At 45.4% G+C, this 9,135-nt stretch overlaps 1 pseudogene; it reads left to right on the forward strand.

The window, feature by feature from the left end:
• The window catches only part of LOC143123184 (A disintegrin and metalloproteinase with thrombospondin motifs 19-like), a 60,168-nt pseudogene that overhangs the window by 8,161 nt on the left and 42,872 nt on the right, over positions 1–9,135 (forward strand).

The raw sequence follows: 9,135 nt of genomic DNA on the forward strand, positions 1-9,135 counted from the left end.
TGTGTTTGTGTCTTGCTTGTTAGTGCGTTTTGAGGTGGTGATATGTGTTTGTGTGTCTGTGTGTTTGTATTTGTTGTTGGGGGAGAGTTTCTGAGGCCTCTTTCATTTGTCATTGTCAAAGGGCGCCTTTGAGTCAGCTTTTGGCATTAGTTAATACACACACATAAACAACACACACACACACACACACACACACACACACACACACACACACACACACACACACACACATCCTGTCCCTCGCACACACACTCTCCCACACAAACATGGACACATTAGGCCACAAATGCAGGGCGACAGAGTGACGCCCCGAAAAAGCACACACACACACACACACACACACACACACACACAGGACACACATTCTCAAATAGCACCCGACACAAGGTCAGAGACTGTCAAGGTTATTGAGATGGGAAAATTGACGTAATTATTATAATAGTAACAACAATGTATCATTATCTGCGAGAACCTCTTTTTTTCTCCAAGTTTAGCAGCCACCAGTTAATAAGATCTCTCAACAGACAAAAGCCATGTAAAGCTCTCACCACAACGAAACACTTTGTTGAAAAGTAATTATAGTAAGTGGGATTAGCTTGGCACGCTCCACACAATCCATTTTCAATGGCGGAGCGTCCCCGCTCTTGTGGACACCTGTCAATGCTAAGCTTCAGACACAAATACAGTTGCCATGTTTTGCTTTAATTACTGGAGGAATGTAAATATTATGGGATTTTCCTAATGTCTCGTAATACGTTTAGCAAGTAGCTCGTGAATCGTAAAAGGAAATCTTAAGACTAGGGCAGGCTGATGCAGACGCATCATTCGCAGACGCAACGAGACGCCACCCGGCCTGTCACGTGGCCAGGAACGTCTTAACGAGGAGCAGAAATATTTGCAGACAGGCTGTCCCATGTGCTCGCAGACGGGGATGTGTTTGGGTTTGCCCCTCCTGGCAGTCCAAATGGGATCCTTGCCTTGGCCGTAAATTAAGTCCAACTTTAATTTCACAACTGAGCCGACATGAGAGCGCCCCTTCATAAAGCATGTCAGGATAGGTTTTTCCCAGGATCCCACCAATCCAGACAGGAATTACCTTGTTGGCAGTAATGACTTGGAAGTCAGATATCACATACTGTAGACTCTCCCAGTGATATAGTATGCAAACATACAGTACATGAATTGCAGATGCCTTTGATGCAGTGCAATGCAATGCAATTTTGAATCCTACTCATGTTGGCTTTGTGCCAGTATACTTTTTACAAAGCCAATAGTGGACCAATGTAGGTTTTTGCTTTGAATTGATTCTTGTCCACTTTTCTTGCCATATCTGATGGCCAGTGTCCATTCAATTGGTCAAGTCAGTAGGAGCAGGAGCAGAGGGAGGTGAATCAGAAAATCAGAAACAGAGAAATATGTCCTTTGGCATTGTCTTAGTTTGAGCGTTTGCGCCTTAGTTTGTCATTTTTTCAGAGATTCCTTGGACGGGTCAGGGCCGAGCTGGTCCGCAGCCCGGAAGTTGAATTTGAGAATCATCCCCCTGCTGTTTAATTCTCAGAGATGACCTTTAATGATTGAGGACTGTTGAAACCTTTCTACTAATCCTGGGGGAAACCGTGGTTGCACTGCCACCGTAGGGCACTGGAGCTGGTTGGGAAATAAGGCTGCCTTGTAGTTGCTCACTGAGTCAAACGAAAGAGTCAGGTGTAAATGGGTCATATCATCCCATCGACTTTAGCCAATCAAAAAAAAAAATCTTATGTGTGTGTTTATTAGGGCAATTCCTCGCAAAACTGTCATATCCATAACGCCAACACAATTCCATGGTATTTAGTTGGCGTTATAGACAGTTTTGCGTGGAATTGCCTATTACATGCAAGTGTTTTCTGTCTTTTTGTGTTGCAGGAAGGACTTCTGCGTCCATAAGGATGAACCCTGCGACACAGTGGGTAAGTAAGTGGAAGAGGGAGTGATGATGGGGTTGATGATGATGATGGGGTTGAGTGTTGAGTGCTGAGTGTGGGGTTAACTTCTCTGTGTGTGGGACTGGCTTTATCATCTGCACCTGTTGCTAACTCAACTTCCCAATGACAAATTGTCTGAGTTCTCTCAGTCTAACACTCAGAGAGTAGCATGAAGTCCCCTGAGCTTAGTTTAATCCCAAGCTTGATGAGTCATTAATGCACAAAGAGAATGAAAACATTACGCAAAAGACTTACTGCTCTTGTTCACTTTTAAAAAGCCATAATTTAACTTAATATGACGTGGAATGATGTTGAAAAATGTTGGCCCTGGGTTTAGAGCTCAACTGCGTTACCTCAGGCTCGGTTAGACGTTCCAGCCAACACAGCCAGTGGTGTCTGTGGCTTTTTTGTGGCAGTGACCTTGTTTTTTCCGACTGCATGAAAAAAAAAAAGCCTTCAGTCTCAGTTCTCGGTCTGCTAACAATGACGCTTTTTGCCATACCGTTCCTTAGCCATTCTTCGCCTGCCTGACCAGTCACAGCATGTTTCATATAATAGGATCATATTGTGCCATGATCCTATTGATATGCATGGCTGGACCCATTTCACCCTCTTTTAAGGCCAGGTTGCATCTACAGCACTGATGGTTATGTGTTTATTATCATAAATAATGCACGACTGCATCCTCTCTTCTGTCCATTTACTGCTGCACCATTGGAAGACAAAACGTCAATATCCACGTCTGCATGATTTGAAAAGTTGCAATCTACAAGGCCAAACAATGAAGGGATTTAGCAGGGGCTATGGAGTCGGGAATATAGCAGGAGAGTTCACAGAGAGCCTCGTGCCATTCTGTACCCGAAGGCTTGCGCAACGACCCCAGATCAACTGTTATTAGGTTATGCATGGACGATGAAAGCATTGGCGAGACATACATTAAACACTGTTTATTTTCAGCATATTATCGGTGCTCCCGCCAGCAGCACAGCCTCACGGTCCTCTTTTTTGTGGTGGGGCAGCAAGCAGTGTTCTCGCGCCCCGTGTTGCCAAGAGGCGGGCCAGGGGCTGTGTGTGAAGTACACACAATCCCTCTGTTCTGCAAGAGCTGTCTGTCTGTGTGTGTGTGTGTATGTGTATGTGTGTGTGTGTGTGTGTGGGGGGGGGGGGGGGTAGGGTGTAGTGTGAAAGCTACGTGTGAGGTTCCTCAATCATTCCCCATTCAACTTGTTCGGACACACACCCACACACACACACACACACACACACACACACACACCTCCATCATTCCTCCTTCAACGTGTTCACCGCTTCCACACACACACACACACACACAGAAACACACACATTTACACACATACACACACAGTCATACAGCCAGAGAGCTGAGGTAAAGACCATGCTGTTGTTCACCCTTAGATTTTTATGAAGAAACATTAATGGGCACTTCCACCACCCAGCCAGGCCCAACAACACATGCCTTTCCACACAGGTAGTCCCAGACACTCTGTGTGTGTGTGTGTGTGGGTGTGTGTGTGTGTGTGTGTGTGTGTGTGTGTGTGTGTGCGTGCGTGTACGTGGTAGGGCGGATATGAACGTAAACAGCTTGCAAAGCAGAAAACGCCCCAATTAAGCTCTCCAAAAATCCCCACACACAATGCAGCGGAGCTTTGTACAACAGGAACGGCAGCCAGTGGCAGCCTCTGCACCCTGCTGTGGCCTGCACATAATCAATGCCTTCTCTCTCTCTCTCTCTCTCTCTCTCTCTCTTTATCTCCCTCTCTCTCTCTCTAATAATAGTCATTACCTTTAAACAAGGACCTCCACACAATTCAAAGAGTCCACTGCCATTAGGAACTATTAGGTGGTATGATTTTAGTTTTAAAAAGGCCAGCTCATTAGAACTAAGTAGTTCAAACAGCATATGATCATACATGGATATACTATACTGTGGATTTGTGCACAGGATACTCTATATGTACACAGGTGCTGGTGCACACATGTTAAATGATGTGGTATGAACAGTCGGCTGGTGTGTTAAGCCACCCAGTCCCATGAGCTGGTGACACTTTTAACAGCTCTGTTAAGGTGAAAAGGAATGTGACCTCTCTCCTCAGTATGCCTGTGGGTCCTCCGTAGTGCATTTCAGTCACCTGGTGTGGAATGCGTGTGACATGTCTGTGCCGTGTCACAAAGGCATCGCTATGGTGACCCTCTGGTTCAAACATGATTAAAAAAGGGGGAAAGCCTGCAGCTGACCTACTTTTCATCCAGATCTTTCTTCCCAATGTCGTTGCCTTGTTCCTTTCTCCGCCATGTGCCGTCACGAGACCCAGAGCCGGGGCCCCCGTGTTGTGACTCTCCAGACATTCTGTTTTTCCGGAATGTTCTGCGATGATGCTCAGCGGAAGATGGCAGCTTAGGTATTTCAGTTTAGGTATTTGTGTGAACAGAAAGTTTGTTTTCGAGCCATTTGTGTTGTCTAAGATGCCAGTCAGTCCAGCGGAGATTAGTCCCACATTGTCTTACGAGACTCGCCTCGCTCGCTCACGGCAAGATTCCTTTCGCTCTGAGACTATCCTCAGTGGAACTGGAGCTGAATGGAGAGCAGATTTTCTCCCTGCCGTTTGAACAATTACAGGTCCATATATTTTGTCTACTCGTTTAGAATAATGCTTTCTTTTGCACTGAAGTAGTAGTTGGTTAAGACTTTCAAGAATTCCAATCATAGTTTATCCTTGTATGGCTTTTACAACTTGTCTTATGACGGTTGAAAATAAGCAAAGATGACCTACAACAGTAACAAATCGACAAAATAGCTTAGTAACAATTATTCGTTAATGCACATCTTCACACGAGATGTGACAAAGTTTTGAGTCATGGAAGTTATGGCACCAGAATTGGAACATCTTTCATGTGTTTCCAAGCTGGTTAGCCCATCTCTTGTTAGCTGCTGTCACTGTTGGGACAATCGCTGGCTTGTTTACTCCACAGAGAGGATAAATCTGTGGCCAGTGATGATGCAGCGGAGGATACGTGCAGCCCAATCCAAGTTATTGAAGTCTAGGAGTTCTCTGTGGCGTTGAGCTGTGAATGGAAAAAGCAGTGTGGAGAAACGTTAAGCATCCAGGATGTGAGTTGTGTCTGGTCCTTCGAGGCAGAGAACATGTCAGTGACCTGTTAGTGCCTTTGAAATAATGTTATGTATGCATTACGCTGCAAGACTCTCTATCTATCATTTTTTCCATCTGTATGGCTTTTAAAATGATGAAGAGTTATACAATAACTTGTACACATTTGTTTGTTACATAACCAATAGTTTAATTATTGGAACCCAGAAAGAGAAAGAGTTCTAGGGCTCTATCTTCCACTCCAGCGCAATTGACTTTGCGCAAGTCGCTTTGTGGGCGGATCTTGGGCGCTGATGCTATTTTACCGGCGGGATAATGACTGTTGCACCCGATGCAAATCTAAAATGGGGTGGTCTGTAGTAGCTACATTACTCATGGGTGTGGTTTGGGCGTAACATGCAATAAACCAATCAGAGCGTCATCTCACATTCCTTTTAACAACAGGCACGCTTGTTCCATAGCGGATTGCTATTATGATGGCGGATTTGCCAGGTGCAGCCAGGAACGGTTCACAGCTCTATAGTCAGTTGGGAACAGTTTGCTATTGATTTTTCCTCTTGACAAAATGTAATACAGAAATGTCACTTTCCGATGTTTTGGGATCACTCTCACTGAATCACGAGGTTATGAATGCATGGTGATATTTTTGCAATGTAATCTATCTAACATTACCTCACTATAGACAATACAGATTTTCTGTCAGATAAGCTCTCCTCTCCCGTGCTGCTGCTGGGGCATTTGGGTTAAATGGCATGGGCATGCAGTTCAACATCACGTCTCATTAAGTCCTCTAATTTGTCCATAACTTATGTCATCAACACATCTGTGATTTGTGGAAATGTGTACGCTAGATTTATACCTATTTTTTCACATCGGACACCACACTGATTTCCCTCGTGTAGCAATATTTGTCATTGTAATTATGTATGGTTTGGAGAAATGGGAACTGCGTCGTATAGATGAGAGGAGCAAAGTGCATTGCGCAACACAGGCGCCCAAGCAAGCGGGCCTGCAGGTGTAAGCTACGGCTGTACCTTACCATCAGGCAACTCAACGAGAAACAGTTTCCAAGTTGATCTAACTTTTCAACTCTGCACTCTGCTTCAGAATTGTTTTCTGAAACTGCAAAATATCAACAGGGACCGTTTGCGCCGGAACACGCCCCCTCTTTTCGCTGAAACGCCCCCGTGGGCGCACATGTACCTGTGGAGGGAAAATTCCAATATGCGCTGACTGCAAAATAGGAAAGACAAAAGCACGAGTATACAAAGTCAATTGCGCTAGAGTGCAAGATAGAGCCCCTAATGTTGTGGAGTGGTGTCTGTATCTCAGCTGCTCTTGGCTGCAGACGATAATCACATCCCTGTGAAGTCTCTAAGACTTAAAATTTAACATGAAAGAAACTTAACATGGAGCTGTTAGCCCTGTGAGGTCTTTGCTTTCATGTATCCTTATGTAACGGATGCCAGCTAGCTTAGCTGTGCGTGTGGATCGTTGGTAAACCTCACTCCCCGATACCTCAAGAGTGGCATGAAAGCTACAGTACTGTAGTAGCCTGGGCTTTTAGCTCGGTTGTCAGCACGCTCGACTCCCGATCCAAGGTGCAGCTGTTTCGCGGGTTTGAGTATGGGCGTGTGCAGGGCTGAACCGCACAGATTCAACACAACGCAGGTTACACTTACATGTGTATGATGTAGAGTTAGTGTTCGATGGTTAATGGCGTCCTGTCATCGTCTTCTCCTCTTCTCCTTCGTCTTGGTTCTTGTGTGTCTGTTTGAGGAGTAAACACTGGGTCTGTCTCCTCAGCTGCTTCTCTGCTGAGCCGGCCGTCCAGTCGACAGCGCTGCCTGCATTCCAACGATTGGGTCAGTCAGGATCACTGCCTCAAGTACTCGATTCTCTCTGTTCACTGAGTCCAAATAGAGGGGATGGGCCAAGCCCATCGCAAGTATTGCAAAATAAAGATAAGGAGGAAAGCAGGACGAGGAACATAAACATACAAAAATGAAATCCAAACGTTTGGTCGCAGTCTCTTGAAATTATTTATTTTGGTAACTTCACCTCATTGTTGCCAGGAAAAAAATGACAGTCTTGACACTCCATAATACTCAGTTCAAAGGGCTTAATATACTCATGTACATGTTTCAAGTATCTCAATATAACACTTTAAGAAATGCCTGCAGGGTTTGTATGAACCATAGGCTTAATACCGGTAAATGTTTAAGAAAAAAAGATTACAAATACAACAAACAGTATATTCAGTGGTTCAGTAAAAAGTTATCAGTTTTATTCAAATGACTAATATGTGCATAGATAAAATAAAAAAGGCAAACACTTGAATCCCACCATGTGTCTTCATTGCGTAATACTTGCCATCCTTTTTTTGAGTCAAATTTTCAGTCATTATGATATTGAATCGCAGTGCATTCACTCTATTATAGAGACAGTATGACTATCACTCAATAGCTCCCTTAAGATGGCTTAACAAGGATGAGGACAGAGGGAGGAAACAAAATAGAGACATTGATGTTATCGAGTGCAAACATCGAGCGAAATGGCTTCGAGGGCACGCTACAAAGGGGATAACAAGCCCGCGGCCTGCTCGTGCTCGGAACCGCGGTTCCAGGTAATAAGCGGGACAGAGATCTAACCTTACCTCACTGGCGTTGTGCCGCACGGTAGACAGTGTCATATCCACATTTCGTGGAGCAGGATGCACATTCTGCTTTGGTGACACTCGGATGTGTGCGGTGAGGGGTCGACAAGTCGGGCTTTGCCTTCACGCAGACTCGTCTGAGCTCGCCCCTGCACGCGCCATTCTGTCTCACATCGTTTTACCTCACGTTTTTGACTAATGACTGTGGGATTTACACGTGAATAGAGCTGAGACAATTAATCAGCGCGAGAGAGAGACAGAGACAGAGACACAGAGATGCATTGTCATGGTTTTGACAGAGAACAAGCTAATCCTAACCCTCCGTGAAACATATAAGAGCATAGCACCGCAGCCCTCTGCCAGCTATTGTCTTGCTACATCTAAGCCCTTACATGAATGGGCAAGACATTGTGGATGAGTGTTATCACTGGGGTAATCAAAGGCGACGCCGCTGTCTCGTGTTTCGAAAGTGTGAGTGGTGTTATTATAAGCACACTTTTTCGAGCAAAACTCAACACCCCGCGATACCACCACCGAGAGCCCCCGACTGAAGCTGAATGTGAATGGGACGAAACAGAAAAGCCTGGCTGTTCGGCTGGCGGCACGGCCAAAGAGTACCCACAGACGGGCCTAAGCATTCATTAATGGCCAGATTAGCCGCTAATCTCTTCGTCTGGCTGGGAGACAGTCGCATAGCCACCTCAGGGAGACTTTTTTTTTTTTTTTCCTCTCCCGAAGATAGAAACAAGGGGAAGCCAGAGAAAGGGTCCAGCTGAAAAAGTGGGGAGACAAGTTGAGGAGGGTGACGGGTTTAGATGCAGCATGCAGAGTTTAGGGCCTATAAAGTAATGGACATCTTGCCCCCCTACAACCCCCCCCCCCCCCATCTCCCCATCCAGCTCCACCGCTCCCTGAAACTACACCTTGTGTATTTATTTTTCCCCATCAAAGGCATGATTGTTCTGCTGGCCTTCGTAATGGAAAGCATTAGTTCTGGATCCATTTCAAGAGGGTGATTAAACCATCAAAGGTCAGCGCATACAACCCAATACACGAGAGATGGAGGGAGAGAGAGAGAGAGAGAGAGAGAGAAAGGTAGAGAGAGAGAGACAGAGAGAGGGAGAGAGAGAAAGATGGAGAAAGAGAGCAAAAGACAGAATCAAGTCCTTTGCTTTGTTTTCCCTGCTGAATTTGATCCTGGCAGGAGCGACAGAGTTGCAGCTGTCATGTGGACATGAAATGGCAAAGAGCGCACCAGACATGACGCTAACAACCCTTAAGTGGTCGGAATAATTTACCTGAAATCAGGATGTATGGGAAAGTTCGTTTGTTTAGACTTCTCAAATGTTCCCAGACGGAAAAAAAAAACCTCCCCTGCCACTGTGCT

Source organism: Alosa pseudoharengus, unplaced genomic scaffold (assembly GCF_046254945.1).
Source record: "Alosa pseudoharengus isolate Yale_2024_CS ecotype anadromous, Long Island Sound unplaced genomic scaffold, YU_APseudo_1.1 YU_APseudo_1.1_scf_14, whole genome shotgun sequence".
NCBI lineage: Eukaryota > Metazoa > Chordata > Actinopteri > Clupeiformes > Clupeidae > Alosa > Alosa pseudoharengus.